The 14,635-nt window shown below is 36.3% G+C and overlaps 1 pseudogene across 1 annotated transcript in view; it reads left to right on the top strand.

Annotated features, from left to right (window-relative positions):
* Positions 1-3,940: 3,940 nt before the first annotated feature.
* LOC309629011 overlaps positions 3,941-14,635 on the top strand; it is a 31,630-nt pseudogene continuing 20,935 nt past the window's right edge. The window contains exon 1 of the transcript in view: positions 3,941-4,114. The product of the transcript in view is annotated as an uncharacterized misc_RNA (transcript). The remainder of the gene's footprint in view (positions 4,115-14,635) is intronic.

Consider the following 14,635-nt stretch of genomic DNA (forward strand, 5'->3'; position numbering starts at 1 on the left):
CAATTTTGAGTAACATATCTATGGTAACAAAAATTATTTATATGTTTTACATTTGATGCAATTTTATTTATCAATGCAGTCCAAAATATATAAGTAATCCATCCCTTCTTTCAAAATTTGTCCTTTTGTGGTAATTAAAGAACAGTGGTAGACTCCAAACTTCTAGGAAAGAAAAATATTTGTTAAATGAATTTCTTGATTATATATATCATCTTTCTCTATTTCCTGTTATCTCACTTGGTATTCTCATGAAAATAGTTATTTTATAATCCTACTAAAAGTGTTACAAGCTAGTTAATTAAAATATATGTAGTATTAAAAATATAAATTGGTTTAGATTTTTATTGTTACTGTTCTTCTGTGGCATGCAACGATAATCTTTTTCACTATCATCATCATCATCATGACATTAAATTCTTTTGCAACTGTAAATGGAATGCAAACACCTAGTTATAACAAATAAATATATTACTCTGAAGCTTTACTTGATGAGAATCATCAAAAGAGTTTTTTGGTTTTTTTTTAAAATGGAATTTCAACCAATTAACACACACCAAAAAGCAAACATTTTATTACTGGTGTTTCACATAATTGGGTATATAAATGATACAATATAAATATATTGTTTCAAATTTGAATGGCATGCTCAGGTAATATGAATAATATGAATATGAATAATTCATATACAGTGAAGTTTGTTGTTGTTGTTTAAGTTGGTGAAATCTAATAAGGACAACAACAGAAGTAGGAGCTGGACCTAGCATTAAGATTGTATAGTGCTGCCCCCTATAGTATAACTAGGGAAACTGCAAATGGTTAAATGGCTTGCCTAGAGTCACAAACCCAAGTGTCAGAACCAAGATCAGAAAACAGTTCACCTGAATTCTGATGTTCTGCTCCATCATGCTGATTCTTTTTCATTGCATATTTTAAAAATTTGAATGCCATCTGGAAAGTTCTCATCATATATATAATTTTATAGCTAAATTTATGGGGATTAATTTCCTCATAGATTAACTACCACTTACTGTGTTTCCTTTTACATTTTTATTGTTACAATTTTATTTTATTGTATGTAATCCCCTACTTCTCAATTTCTAATTTAGTTTTGCTTCGAGGCAAATGAAGAATGAATAATTTTAAAGCTCAATTCTCAAGATCATGACTTTTTATTAGATTTAGATTTGTTTAAACTATATGAAGATAGAAAAAAATAAAACTCGGCCGGTTCTGGTCACTTGTCCAATCATATGTTATGTTTTCATAGGAGAGGTTATGCTAGTTAAATTTTGGTCATTCCATTAAAGGAACTTTGACTCATATAACCAAATTTCATTTGAAACTATTCTATTCTCACACAGGTCAGTATCTTCACAGCCTGAGGAAGTTGTTGCAAAGTTGCAAAGAAAAATAATTATAAAAAAATTAGAATGAGAAATATGCATGTGGGCACTCCTAGTATAATATAATATTTTTGTAACCTACATTTTCATATTTTATTGATTTGTGTCTGAATTTTAAGAAAATCTATGGAATGTATAACAACAGATTCTATTACATATAAGTAAAGACCATTACTTACCCCAAAAGAAAACACATTTTCCTCTTCTCCATCCATTATCATAGAATTGTTTAATATAAATTTCAAAGGAAACTTCCTAAAAGTGAAATGAAGGAAAAAAAAAAAAAAAAGATCATCATTCAGTCTATTTAGGGTCTAACAACGAAGCATAAAAGCAATATTTCTCTAAAGAAATATATATCGCTCATTTTCCAATGGATACTTTCATTTTGATCATTTTTTTCACTTAGGAAAAAAACGAGGCAAATATTTGTTCTATAGAGTCTATAATATTTTAGTGTTGATATTTTATTGCCAATGATCATGAATCGAATTGGTTTTGTGCAAAACTCTCACATTTTATTCCTTGAAACTATTTCGATTTTTATTTGACTGTTGAAGTTTTCCATTTATGTTTTGTTTAGTGTTCTATCTCAGGACGATGAATCCTTTTTTATTCCAAACAAACTAGACTCTCCATTAATGTTACATGGGCAAAATGTGATATCCTTAACTCAGTCTGAATTAGTTGTGATTCTATGTCTTCAAAAGGACTCATTGAGAACGAAAATTGAGCTTATCAACTCTTTCTAGTTCAGAATGAGAAGTCATGAAACAGTATTTGGATAAAAGACACGGCACATGGATTATGGCATACTGAGTCATATTGTGGCTTCAAAAGGTAGCTTGCTAAGGTGCAGTCAGAGAGTTGCACAGATTGTGGTAGCCATGATAGTAAATGTAATTTACTTATACTTTATTTATTAGTTCTATAAACAGTTTTTAATTCCCTACTCTGTTGTTTAGAATTGAAAACATCCATTTGAAGAAATTCATCTTTGATAAAATACTTGGAAATCTTACAAAAGTTCAACTACATATTCAAGACCGTGTAAATTAAATAACTTTTTACTGACCCAAGTCAAGAGTCAGGTGCTACATGGAGATTAATCAAGTGTAGGATCAACCTTGGACCTCATTGACTAACTCAGCGAAATTAGCAGAGGAACTCCATGAAGTCCAAGCCGAAAGTCCTCACATATATTTCTTGGTTCTGTGTTATTTCGACATTGTGTTCTCATTTCCAAATATTTGAAGATATTTTCAATATTAAGATACTAGTTTAACATTCAGAAGGCCCTAGGAGTTTGTTGTATGTTTTAAAAGATAAGACCTTAATGAACAATTAACGTATTAGTAGTGAGTGGTAAGAAATCGCCTGAAGATGAATGGGTACCGGACACACATATAAACAAAGGGAAAGATATTACGGTAAATATAAAGAAGAGGTAGAAAGAAAGACATTTATTGGAATAGCAAGTGGAAGACTGGGGTAGGGGGAAATATTGTCAACTTTAAAAATTTACCTGGTTGTTCCTCGTGAGTATTGAGAGGAAGGGAAGAAGAATGAGAGCTAAAGTGAGAATGAAAATAGAGATCATATATGGATAACTGAAGAAGGGTAAAGAAAGGGAGAAATAGGCTGGCTTGTGCAAAAACATAGATGCAGATGCAATCTGCAATTTTAGTAGGACTTTGAATAGAACCAATTATGGAGGAAGGTTTTAGGATTTGAAATGAAAATTGAACTGCTACTCCAATAAGCCAGCTTTTGAGATGGATCTTGTGCCCTCAATTTCTGAAATTAATTGTTCCATGTTTTGCAACCAAAAGGTTTTGAAGATGGTGTGTAAAGACAAAAATTATAAAGGTTATTATGAGTTAAATGCTAAAAATCAACATATGGCTTCTTTTTTAAAAATTTAAAATGTTTTCATATATTCTAAATAGAGGCACTTTCTTCAGTCCTCACCCCATAAGTTTGTTTTCTAAAAAATATAGATTTAACATCTGTAAATGGAAAAAATATCTGTGAATTTAGTTGGAGATGGAGTTATTCATTCAGGAGATGACAGAACAGAGGAAATGTTTAATTATAAAAAGAATGCCATCAAATTTAAATGGTGTAATATACCTGATAATAAACAATTCAACTTAGTGTGTGGAATGCACAAATTTTGAAGAGTCGGACATTTCTTCCCATAAAATCAAAGCAACAGGCTCAAGGACATCTTAAATAAGAAGCTAAGTAACCTGAAATATTTTAATGAGAATGAGGACCTCTCTCTGTGTCAGGAGACAGCAGATTAATGAGTTATAACATTACAGGTAATATGCAGAATGACACATAGGAAGGCTATACAGGTAATATGCAGAATGACACATGATTTGTCACATGCTCTGACCAGGGCATATAAGCCTCTCTCTACACATGCTGAGATCCACACTCAGGATCTTGTCTTGAACAGCAAACCAAACTCACCACCCCTGACACCATGAGCTACTACAGCAACTACTACGGAGGCCTGAGCTATGGCTATGGCGGCTTTGGTGGACTGGGGTACGGCTATGGTTGTGGATGTGGAAGCTTCTGCAGACTGGGCCATGGCTGTGGCTTCAGAGGCTATGGATGTGACTCTGGTTATGGAAGCTTTGGATATGGCTGCCATCGCTACCCATTCTTCTATGGAAGATATGGATTTTCTAGCTTCTGTTGAAATCCTACCCCAGGAGCCCAATATTTGAGGCCATAAAAGAATTATCTAAGTCTGACTACAATAACTATAACAAACAAGATCACCCAGAACCAAGCCAAGATCAAAAGTATTTAGTGCCTAAGATTTTAGGAATATTTATCATTTCATAATTGTCTGCTTCATGTTTCTTACTGTCTCTTATTCATGCTTTTTTAACTGTGGGATTTCTCTAATCCTTTTGCAATAAATTTTCCTAAGTTAAAACAGCATACATGACTGCTATTTTTTTATTTAACTCACAATATCAATGTGATTATTTGTAATTGCACCTAATTGACAATGAAAAAAATAAACTACTCCATGAAGAGCTAAGGTAATAGGAGATCTTACACTCACCCATATGGCTAGATAGATACATGTAAACCATAACCCTCAGTTGAAACAAAGATTTTTTCTCTGAACGTTAAACCAGATCTTATTCAATGCTTTTATTTAGATAACATTGGTATTTAAAACTAGCACTGAAATATCAACTTTATATATTTTCATATTTAAAGTGAAGCTAACATGAAGAATAAATGTTTTTCTGTTTTGTTCAAAATTGATATTTATTTAGCCCTTTCAGTGATAAGAAAACATGATGATAGAATAAAACATCTCTCTAAATATACACTGAAAAATGAACTTCTTTTTCTGAATCTCTATCATGTTTTCCTCATGGTCTGCCATGGTGTGACAGGACACTGTTCTTCAGTATTATCAGCACATTGAAATATTTTGCAGTTCATCAGGGAAATTTAAAAATCACTGTCATTCCTTGGGAAATAATCTGTATTGAGGCTATGGCTGATCTGAAGGTTTATACATTCTAGCAAGTGCCTTAAATTGCTGACCTTCAAAAAGTGGGCCATTTCTTGTTAGTACTTCAAATAAATATTTGACCATGAAAAACACATAACAAAATATCAGCATTTTTGCCAAAAAAAATGTTATATATTTAGGTAGTGAAACAAAAGTGAATATCTTTTGTTTGAGTTATTAACTTAAATAAAACCAAGGCAATAATATAATGACAGAAATGTGAAGCTGGCTGGTGTACTGTAAAACTTAACAAAACACCATCTTAGATGGGAAAGTACCTCCAAAAAGTAAAGTGAATTGCTAAGGACCAAAAATGGCACGAGCAGTACAGCCTAAGACAAGAACCAGTTTTACTGAATACTAGACAGTCTGCTTCACCATGCTTCCTATCCCATTCCTTGAGCACTTCCCTTTTTTTTTTTTTTTTTAATCTTTTTATTTTTTATTTATTTATTTATTTTTTTAAACATCTTTATTGAAGTATAATTGCTTCACAATGGTGTGTTAGTTTCTGCTTTATAACAAAGTGAATCAGCTACACATATACACACGTTCCCATATCTCCCCCCCTCCCACCCTCCCCATCCCACCCCCCCAGGCGGTCACAAAGCACCGAGCTGATCTCCCTGTGCTATGTGGCTGCTTCCCACTAGCTATCTATTTTACATTTGGTAGTGTATATATGTCCATGCCACTCTCTCACCCTGTCACATCTCACCTCTCCCCCTCCCCATATCCTCAAGTCCATTCTCTAGTAGGTCTGTGTCTTTATTCCCATCTTGCCACTAGGTTCTTCATGACCTTTTTTTTTTTTTTTCCTTAGATTCCATATATATGTGTTAGCATACTGTATTTGTTTTTCTCTTTCTGACTTACTTCACTCTGTATGACAGACTCTAACTCCATCCACCTCATTACAAATACCTCCATTTCATTTCTTTTTATGGCTGAGTAATATTCCATTGGATATATGTGCCACATCTTCTTTATCCATTCATCCGATGATGGACACTTAGGTTGCTTCCATGTCCTGGCTATTGTAAATAGAGCTGCAATGAACATTTTGGTACATGACTCTTTTTGAATTATGGTTTTCTCAGGGTATATAGCACTTCCCTTTTAAGTGCTATCAAATAAAACATGTTGAAAGTTCTGGCCATGTGTCTTTGAAGAGCTACATTATCACAGCTGGTTGAGCACCTCTATTTATTTTGATTTGCAAATATTCTGACACAGAATCTTGAACTATCAATTTCTTTTTTTTTTTTTTTACATCTTTATTGGAGTATAATTGCTTTACAATGGTGTGTTAGTTTCTGCTTTATAACAAAGTGAATCAGTTATACATATACATATGTCCCCATACCTCTTCCCTCTTGCATCTCCCTCCCTCCCACCCTCCCTATCCCACCCCTCTAGGTGGTCACAAAGCACGGAGCTGATCTCCCTGTGCTATGCGGCTGCTTCCCAATAGCTATCTATTTTGCATTTGGTAGTGTATATATGTCCTTGCCACTCTCTCACTTTGTCCCAGCTTACCCTTCCCCCTCTCCGTATCCTCAAGTCCATTCTCTAGTAGGTCTGCATCTTTATTCCTATCTTGCCAATAGGTTCTTCATGACCTTTTTTTTTTTTTTTTTTACATTCCATATATATGTGTTAGCATACAGTATTTGTTTTTCTCTTTCTGACTTCCTTCACTCTGTATGACAGTCTCTAGGTCCAACCACCTCACTACAAATAACTCAACTTCATTTCTTTTTATGGCTGAATAATATTCCACTGTATATATGTGCCACATCTTCTTTATCCATTCATCTGTTGATGGACACTTATGTAGCTTCCATGTCCTGGCTATTGTAAATAGAGCTGCAATGAACATTTTGGTACATGACTCTTTTTAAATTATGGTTTTCTCAGGGTATATGCCCAGTAGTTTTGCTGGGCCGTATGATAGTTCTATTTTTAGTTTTTTAAGGAACCTCCATACTGTTCTCCATAGTGGCTGTATCAATTTACATTCCCACCAACAGTGCAAGAGTGTTCCCTTTTCTCCACACCCTCTCCAGCATTTATTGTTTCTAGATTTTTTGATGATGGCCATTCTGACCGGTGTGAGATGATATCTCATTGTAGTTTTGATTTGCATTTCTCTAATGATTAATGATGTTGAGCATTCTTTCATGTGTTTGTTGGCAATCTGTATATCTTCTTTGGAGAAATGTCTATTTAGGTCTTCTGCCCATTTTTGGATTGGGTTCTTTGTTATTTTAATATTGAGCTGCATGTGCTGCCTGTAAATTTTGGAGATTAATCCTTTGTCAGTTGCTTCATTTGCAAATATTTTCTCCCATTCTGAGGGTTGTTTTTTTCGTTTTGTTAATGGTTTCCTTTATCGTGCAAAAACTTTTAAGTTTCATTAGGTCCCACTTGTTTATTTTTGGGTTTTTTTCCATTTCTCTAGAAGGTGACTCAAAAAAGATCTTGCTGTGATTCATGTCATAGAGTGTTCTGCCTAGGTTTTCCTCTAAGAGTTTGGTGGTGTCTGACCTTACATTTAGGTCTTTAACCCATTTCAAGTTTATTTTTGCGTATGGTGTTAGGGAGTGTTCTAATTTCATTCTTTTACATGTAGCTGTCCAGTTTTCCCAGCACCACTTATTGAAGAGGCTGTCTTTTCTCCACTGTATATGCTTGCCTCCTTTATGAAAGATGAGGTGACCATATGTGCGTGGGTTTATCTCTGGGCTTTCTATCCTGTTCCATTGATCTAAATTTCTGTTTTTGTGCCAGTACCATACTGTCTTGATTACTGTAGCTTTGTAGTATAGTCTGAAGTCAGGGAGCCTGATTCCTCCGGCTCCATTTTTCTTTCTCAAGATTGCTTTGGCTATTCGGGGTCTTTTGTGTTTCCATACATATTGTGAAAAATTTTGTTCTAGTTCTGTGAAAAATGCCAGCAGTAGTTTGATAGGGATTGCATTGAATCTGTAGATTGCTTTGGGTAGTAGAGTCATTGTCACAATGTTGATTCTTCCAATCCAAGAACATGGTATATCTCTCCATCTATTTGTATCATCTTTAATTTCTTTCATCAGTGTCTTATAATTTTCTGCATACAGGCCTTTTGTCTCCTTAGGTAGGTTTATTCCTAGATATTTTATTCTTTTTGTTGCAATGGTAAATGGGAGTGTTTTCTTAGTTTCACTTTCAGATTTTTCATCATTAGTGTATAGGAATGCAAGAGATTTCTATGCATTAATTTTGTATCCTGCTACTTTACCAAATTCCCTGATTAGCCCTAGTAGTTTTCTGGTAGCATTTTTAGGATTCTCTATGTATAGTATCATGTCATCTGCAAACAGGGACAGCTTTGCTTCTTCTTTTCTAATCTGGATTTCTTTTATTTCTTTTTCTTCTCTGATTGCCATGGCTAGGACTTCCAAAACTATGTTGAATAATAGTGGTGAGAGTGGGCAACCTTGTCTTGTTCCTGAACTTTGTGGAAATAGTTTCAGTTTTTCACCATTGAGGACGATGTTGGCTGTGGGTTTGTCGTATATGGCCTTTATTATGTTGAGGAAATTCCCTCTATGCCTACTTTCTGGAGGGTTTTTATCATAAATGGGTGTTGAATTTTGTCAAAAGCTTTCTCTGCATCTATTGAGATGATCATATGGTTTTTATCCTTCAGTTTGTTAATATGGTGTATCACATTGATTGATTTGCATATATGGAAGAATCCTTGCATTCCTAGAATAAACCCCACTTGATCATAGTGTATGATCCTTTTAATGTGCTGTTGGATTCTGTTTGCTAGTATCTTGTTGAGGATTTTTGCATCTATGTTCATCAGTGATATTGGCCTGTAGTTTTCTTTCTTTGTGACATCTTTGGTTTTGCTATCAGGGTGATGGTGGCCTCGTAGAATGAGTTTGGGACTGTTCCTCACTCTGCAATTGTTTGGAGGAGTTTGAGAAGGATAGGTGTTAAGTCTTCTCTAAATGTTTGATAGAATTCGCCTGTGAGGCCATCTGGTCCTGGGCTTTTGTTTGTTAGAAGATGTTTAATCACAGTTTCAATTTCAGTGCTTGTGATTGGTCTGTTCATATTTTCTATTTCTTCCTGGTTCAGTCTAGGAAGGTTGTGCATTTCTAAGAATTTGTCCATTTCTTCCAGGTTGTCCATTTTATTGGCATAGAGTTGCTTGTAGTAATCTTTCATGATCCTTCGTATTTTTGCAGTGTCAGTGGTTACTTCTCCTTTTTCATTTCTAATTCTATTTATTTGAGTCTTCCCCCTTTTTTTCTTGATAAGTCTGGCTAATGGTTTATCAATTTTGTATATCTTCTCAAAGAACCAGCTCTTAGTTTTATTGATCTTTGCTATCACTTCCTTCATTTCTTTTTCATTTATTTCTGATCTGATCTCTATGATTTCTTTCCTTCTGCTAACTTTGGAGTTCTTTTTTTCTTCTTTATCTAATTGCTTTAGGTGTAAGTTTAGGTTGTTTTTTGAGATGTTTCTTGTTTCTTAAGGTAGGAATGTATTGCTGTAAACTTCCTTCTTAGAACTGCTTTTGCTGCATCCCTTAGGTTTTGGGTCATCGGGTTTTCATTGCCATTTGTTTCTAAGTATTTTTTGATTTCCTCTTTGATTTCTTCAGTGATCTCTTGGTTATTAAGTAGTGTGCTGTTTAGCCTCCATGTGTTTGTATTTCTTACAGATTTTTTCCTGTAATTGATATCTAGTCTCATAGCATTGTGGTCGGAAATGATACTTGATACGATTTCAATTTTCTTAAATTTACCAAGGCTTGATTTGTGGCCCAAGATATGATCTATCCTGGAGAATGTTCCATGAGCACTTGAGAAGAATGTGTATTGTGTTGTTTTTGGATGGATTGTCCTATAAATATCATTTAAGTCCATCTTGTTTAATGTATCATTTAAAGCCTGTGTTTCCTTATTTATTTTCATTTTGGATGATCTGTCCATTGGTGAAAGTGGGGTGTTAAAGTCCTCTACTATGATTGTGTTACTGTCGATTTCCCCTTTTATGGCTGTTAGTATTTGCCTTATATATTGAGGTGCTACTATACTGGGTGCATAAATATTTACAATTGTTATATCTTCTTCTTGGATTGATCCCTTGATCATTATGTAGTGTCCTTCTTTAGTCTCTTGTAATAGTTTTTGTTTTAAAGTCTATTTTGTCTAATATGAGAATTGCTACTCCCGCTTTCTTTTGATTTCCATTTGCATGCAATATCTTTTTCCATCCCCTCACTTTCAGTCTGTATGTGTCCCTAGGTCTGTAGTGGGTCTCTTGTAGACAGCATATATATGGGTTTTCTTTTTGTATCCATTCAGCCAGTCTATGTCTTTTGGTTGGAGCCTTTAATCCATTTACATTTAAGGTAATTATCAATATGTATGTTCTTATTACCATTTTCTTAATTGTTTTGGGTTTATTATTGTAGGTCTTTTCCTTCTCTTGTGTTTCCTGCCTAGAGAAGTTCCTTTAGTATTTGTTGTAAAGCTGGTTTGGTGATGCTGAATTCTCTTAGCTTTTGCTTGTCTGTAAAGCTTTTAATTTCTCTGTCAAATCTGAATGAGATCCTTGCTGGGTAGAGTAATCTTGGTTGTAGATTTTTCTCCTTCATCATCTGAAATATGTCCTGTCACTCCCTTCTGGCTTGCAGAGTTTGTGCTGAAAGATCAGCTGTTAACTTTAAGGTGATTCCTTTATTTGTTATTTGTTGTTTTTCCCTTGCTGCTTTGAATATTTGTTCTTTGTATTTAATTTTTGATAGTTTGATTAATATGTGTCTTGGTGTGTTTCTCCTTGGATTCATCCTGTATGGGACTCTGTGCTTCCTGGACTTGATTAACTATTTCCTTTCCCATATTAGGGACGTTTTCCACTATAATCTCTTCCAATATTTTCTCAGTCCCTTTCTTTTTCTCTTCTTCTTCTGGGACCCCTATAATTCGAATGTTGGTGCATTTAACGTTGTCCCAGAAGTCTCTGAGACTGTCCTCAATTCTTTTCATTCTTTTTTCTTTTTTCTGCTCTGCAGTAGTTATTTCCACTATTTTATCTTCCAGGTCACTTATCCATTCTTCTACCTCAGCTATTCTGCTATTGATTCCTTCTAGAGTATTTTAAATTTCATATAATGTGTTGTTCATCACTGTTTGTTTGCTCTTTAGTTCTTCTAGGTCCTTGTTAAACATTTCTTCTATTTTCTCCATTCTATTTCCAAGATATTGGGTCATCGTTACTATCATTATTCTGAATTCTTTTTCAGGTAGACTGCCTATTTCCTCTTCATTTGTTAGGTCTGGTGGGTTTTTGCCTTGCTCCTTCATCTGCCGTGTGTTTTCTGTCTTCTCATTTTGCTTAACTTACTGTGTTTGGGGTCTCCTTTTTGCAGGCTGCAGGTTCATAGCTTCTGTTGTTTTTGGTGTCTGTCCCCAGTGGCTAAGCTTGGTTCAGTGAGTTGTGTAGGCTTCCTGGTGGAGGAGATTAGTGCCTGTGTTCTCGTGGATGAAGCTGGATCTTGTCTTTCTGGCGGGCAGGTCCACATCTGGTGGTGTGTTTTGGGGTGTCTGTGGCCTTATTGTGGTTTTAGGCAACCTCTGTGCTAATGGATGGGGTTGTGTTCCTGTCTTCCTAGTTGTTTGGCATAGGGTGTCCAGCACTGTAACTTGCTGGTCTTTGAGTGGAGTTGGGTCTTGGCGTTGAGATGGAGATCTTTGGGAGATTTTCACTGTTTGATATTACATGGAGCTGGGAGGTCTCTTGTGGACCAGTTTCCTGAACTTGGCTCTCCCACCTCAGTGGCACAGCCCTGATGCCGGGCTGGAGCACCAAGAGCCTGTCCTCCACATGGCTCAGAATAAAAGGGAGGAAAAAAAAGAAAGAAAGAAAGAAGAAGATAAAATAAAATAAAATAAAGTAAAATAATATAAAATAAAGTTATTAAAATAAAAAATAATTATTAAGAAAAAAAGATTTTTTAAGTAATAAAAAAACAAACAAAAAAATGGACAGACAGAACCCTAGGACAAATGGTAAAAGCAAAGCTATACAGACAAAATCACACACAGAAGCATACACATACACACTCACAAAAAGAGAAAAAGGGAAAAATGTATATATATCATTGTTTCCAAAGTCCACCTCCTCAATTTGGGATGATGTGTTGTCTCTTCTGGCATTCCACAGATGCCGGGTACATCAGGTTGATTGTGGAGATTTAATCCGCTGCTTCTGAGGCTGCTGGGAGAGATTTCCCTTTCTCTTCTTTGTTCGCACAGCTCCCGGGTTCAGCTTTGGATTTGAACCCACCTCTGCGTGTAGGTCGCCTGAGGGCATCTGTTCTTCGCTCAGACAGGACGGTGTTAAAGGGGCAGCTGATTTGGGGGCTCTGGCTCACTCAGGCCGGGGGTAGGGAGGGGTACGGAGTGCAGGGCAAGCCTACAGCGGCAGAGGCTAGCAGGATGTTGGACCAGCTTGAGGCACACCATGTGTTCTCCCAGGGAAGTTGTCCCTGGATCACGGGAGCCTGGCAGTGGCGGACTGCACAGGCTCCCGGGAGGGGCGGTGTGGAGAATGACTTGTGCTCGCACACAGGCTTCTTGGTTGTTGCAGCAGCAGCCTTAGCATCCCATGCCTGTCTCTGGAGCTCCTTTAAGCGGCGCTCTTAATCCCCTCTCCTCACGCACCAGGAAACAAAGAGGGAAGAAAAAGTCTCTTGCCTCTTCGGCAGCTGCAGACTTTTTCCCGGTCTCCCTCCCAGCCAGCTGTGGTGCGCTAACCCCTTCAGGCTATGTTCTCGCCGCCAACCCCAGTCCTCTCCCTGCGATCCAACCGAAGCCCGAGCCTCAGCTCCCAGCCCCGCCCGCCCCGGCGGGGGAGCAGACAAGCCTCTCGGGCTGGTGAGTGCTGCTCGGGACCGATCCTCTGTGCGGGAATCTCTCCGCTTTGCCCTCTGCACCCCTGTGGCTGCGCTCTCCTCCGTGGCTCCGAAGCTTCCCCTCTCTGCCACCCGCAGTCTCCGCCCACGAAGGGGCTTCTTAGTGTGTGGAAAGCTTTCCTCCTTCACAGCTCCCTCCCACTTGTGCAGGTCCCATCCCTATTCTTTTGTCTCTGTTTTTTCTTTTTTCTTTTGCCCTACCCAGGTATGTGGGGAGTTTCTTGCCTTTTGGGAGGTCTGAGGTCTTCTGCCAGTGTTCAGTGGGTGTTCTGTAGGAGCTGTTCCACATGTAGATGTATTTCTGATGTATTTGTGGGGAGGAAGGTGATCTCCTCGTCTTACTCCTCCGCCATCTTGACGCTCCTCTTCCGAACTATCAATTTCTAATTGAGCTTCTTTGTAAAAATAGGTTCTAGTAAATAGTGCTAAATCCAACTCTACTTTTAAAAAGTTATTTTAATGCACTTGAAAAGCTTAGACTTGTTTACTGAACATATGGATGGATTTACTCAGCCAGATCATACCCTTCTAGTCAACTCAGGTGAGGAATCGTAGCTTCATAGTAAATAGGTCAAGGTAGATATATTTCAGTGTCACCATTGGAGGATGATAATCTTCAGTTAGACTAAATAAAACATAATTTCATATGAAAATATTTTACCCCATAACTGGACAATAGAATCATAGTCTAAAGGAAGACTTTATGTAGCTAAAGAAAAACTATAATCAGTATAACCATTTGGAGAAGCTACTTAGCATTCTTAGTATAATGAAGCTTTATTATTATACCTCTTATTGGTAAATTATATTGATATGCGTTGGAATTAACAGAAGAGCTCCAAAATGTTCTTTTAGGGAAAAACTGTTACTGGTCCAGAGAAAATGCGTCACAGGATCATCAGCACCACAACTGAGGGAAGATATGGCAGAATTAAATGGTCAGTGTGTGACATCATTAAACCTGGTTGATTTATTTCTGATTTTATGGCTTCCTGTTGACTTAATGAGAATGAAATACTGAAATTAACAACTGTCTTTTAATCTAGGATGAACAATAAAAAAAGGAACAAGTTCTGAAGAGAGAAGACAAAGGAATTAAAAAATAAGAGGTGAGGTAGCCAAGAGTTTCTTAAGTAAGACAAAAAAGCATTAAACATAAAATTAAAAAATTAATAAACTGGACTCATTCTATTAAGAAATTCTGTTCATACATAGACATCACTTTAAAGTGCAAAAATGAGCCACATACAGAGAGAAAATACTTTTAAAAGAGATTTGACAAAATACTTGTACCCAAGTACTCTACAAATCAATACTAAAATATTACAAACTCAATTAAAAATGAACAAAATAGTTGAACAGCCACTTCCAAAAGGTTATCTAGCTGATCAATAAATGTATATAATGGTCCCTAGTATTATTACTCATCAAGTAAAAGTCAAATTAAAACAATACTCAGCTACTACTACTTTCCCACAAGAATGATCAAAATTAAATAGTCTGAAAATAGCAAGTGTTGTCAAAGATTTAGAGCAAGTGGAACTCTCTTACATTGCTGGTGGGACTGTAAACCTGAAAATCATTTTGGAAAACTATTGACAAGATCTACAAAAACTGCTGTCAAAGTCTAGCAGGATGGTTATCTCTAGAGAGTGAGGACAAAAAAAAAAAAAAAAAGAGCAGTAGAGACAC

This window comes from Balaenoptera borealis (assembly GCF_965194805.1).
Source record: "Balaenoptera borealis genome assembly, chromosome: 5".
NCBI classification, from domain to species: domain Eukaryota; kingdom Metazoa; phylum Chordata; class Mammalia; order Artiodactyla; family Balaenopteridae; genus Balaenoptera; species Balaenoptera borealis.